This window comes from Pyxicephalus adspersus, chromosome 5 (assembly GCF_032062135.1).
Source record: "Pyxicephalus adspersus chromosome 5, UCB_Pads_2.0, whole genome shotgun sequence".
In the NCBI taxonomy this organism is placed as follows: Eukaryota; Metazoa; Chordata; class Amphibia; order Anura; family Pyxicephalidae; genus Pyxicephalus; species Pyxicephalus adspersus.
This window is the reverse complement of record NC_092862.1, coordinates 144,509,424-144,511,631: the sequence shown is the minus strand read 5'-3', so window position 1 is coordinate 144,511,631 and position 2,208 is coordinate 144,509,424. Positions and strand designations below refer to the sequence as shown.

General features: G+C 49.9%; 1 protein-coding gene across 1 annotated transcript in view; it reads left to right on the top strand.

The window, feature by feature from the left end:
• The first annotated feature begins 1,737 nt into the window (after positions 1 to 1,737).
• Positions 1,738 to 2,208, top strand: part of ARF1 (ARF GTPase 1) — a 10,688-nt gene continuing 10,217 nt past the window's right edge. The window contains exon 1 of the mRNA XM_072413017.1: positions 1,738 to 1,891. The gene's annotated coding sequence lies outside the window, so the exon portion shown is untranslated. The remainder of the gene's footprint in view (positions 1,892 to 2,208) is intronic.

The following is a 2,208-nucleotide window of genomic DNA, read 5'->3' as shown; positions in this document are numbered from 1 at the left end:
GACACACGCAGGATCGGGTATCGGGTGAGTATATTATTTTAGTTATTTTATCACACCTTTGTCGTATAGGACGCACTAACTTCCCCCCCCCCAGTTTTGGGGAAGAAAAAGTGCGTCTTATACTGCAAAAAATACGGTATATATAATAAGGTACAGCTTGTAGATGAAAGGGCAAAACACGTCCCATATTGGTAACAATATACCTCTGGGGGGAGGGCAGAGATGGATCAGTTGTACTGCCCCATTCAGACCACCAGCCAAGGTCAACTCTACCTACTGTTTACCCTAACAACCAGCTTCTAGATCCTGTTTAACCTGGCAGCAGCTTGATTAGCAATATAAACATCAGCTGACAAACCAGTTGTTAAGGTACACAGAGGGCAGCATTCACAATGATGGTTTTGAGTGGTGTTTAAGGTCATTAACTGCTATCAGCCAATAGGAACCACGTTAGGACGCCATATGTGGCGACGCTGGGGCATGAGGCAAACAACAAAGCGGAGGCTACAAGAGATGATTCCTTAATTGGCTGGTAAAAATTAGAGTGCGCATAGAAACTATTGAAACCTTTGGAGATATTGATGATTGAAATATTGCCCAAAACTTGCTGGCCCCAACCAGATAGGTGAGCTCTCTGTGCTGCATATATCGGTTATTCTTGTCTTTTCTGTTCCTGAAGAAGCGGATATACTCCGCGAAAAGCGTCGTGCCAACAGGGTTACCTCTTTGTTTAGGTTACCCCGACAGGAATGTTTGTTAATATTTGCTTCACATTTTTAAAGTTTTACCAATGATGTTTTTTAATGATGTTAAATAAAGACTTGGTTTTGATCTATATCACTGTAATTAAAATATATTGGCCTTAAAAGTCCCAGTTGCAGAGGTAACTCCTCAGATTCTGTGCTCGGTTCCAATAGAAACCCTGCCCACTGGGTACCTTAATCACCAGTTTGCCCAAAGTATTTTGCCAGTTTGGGAATGAACGTAATCCTTATCCCTGCTAAATATTTCCAGCCTCTTGCAGTGTTCCTGAAGGCTGCAACTCGGAAGTCACCTGCAGCAAAGTCCATCAGTCCATGCCGAGTGTTATGGTGGGGGCGGCCTAAATAGGCCGGCTGATAGCTTGTTCTGACCCCAGTACATACCAATAGGCTTCTATTCAATCTGGACCGATATTTACATTTTGTAGCCCTGATGAAGAGAGAACATGCAGGACCCTGAAACGCGTTGGCTCTAATGGTCATAGTTACGACACATCAGCATACCACAACAACCCCGCCTCCTCAGGTTACCATGACTTCAGAATCGCTGTCCTAGTTCCTGTCAATCAATCAGAAACCCGCCCTTTTTGGTTATCATAACCCGCGCTTGCTATCCTAGCTCTTCTGTCATGAGAAGCCCCGCCCTCTCTGGACCATGACTACCCTTGCTGTACTAGCTCCTGTCAGTCACCCACAAACCCCGCCTTTTATGGGCACCATAGCCCCGCCCTCGCCGTCCTAGCTCCAGTCACTCACGCAGAAATCCCGCCCTCTCTGGTTATCACGACTTACTTTCAGCTATCCTCTCACTCACATACCTGCACTCACCTATTTCCCGTGATTTCTCTCCTGTAATCCAAACTTTTGAGCCCCACCGTCTGTAGTTATAGAAACTCCTTCTGCATCCAGACATCTGTCAATCACGACTAGTCCCCGCCCTTATTGCCCGCCCTGAGAACTCCTCCCCTAGGCCTCCAACTTCCGGCCGCCATGTCAGTGACGCACGCACTTTACGCAGCGCGCTGTCTGTCAGTGACGTGGCCGCCGGGATCCGCCATCTTGTGCCGGACCAACCAACGCCTCAGAGGAAAGCCGCGCTAGGGGGACCGGCCGAGGACGCAACGAGAAAGGTGAGAGGAGACCGAAGACTTACCGGGGTAGGGGGCTGGGGAGAAACCGAGAGAAGGGAGGAGGCCGGGGGCCCGCACCGAGAGAGCTGAATGGGGACCGGGGCCGCCCGTGGATGGAGGAGGCCGCAATACGGGACCCCCAGGCTGCAGGAAGATGAGAGAGACCGGGGGACAGTGCGGGCATCTCCCAGGCTCAGTCTGCAGATGTTTGGAGGCCGCACAGACCAGTCATAGAGGGGAACCGGCGGGGAGGGGTTAGGAAACACCGGGGGTGTCTGATTGAATGGGGGTATTTGTGGTGGAGATAAGTGGGCAAG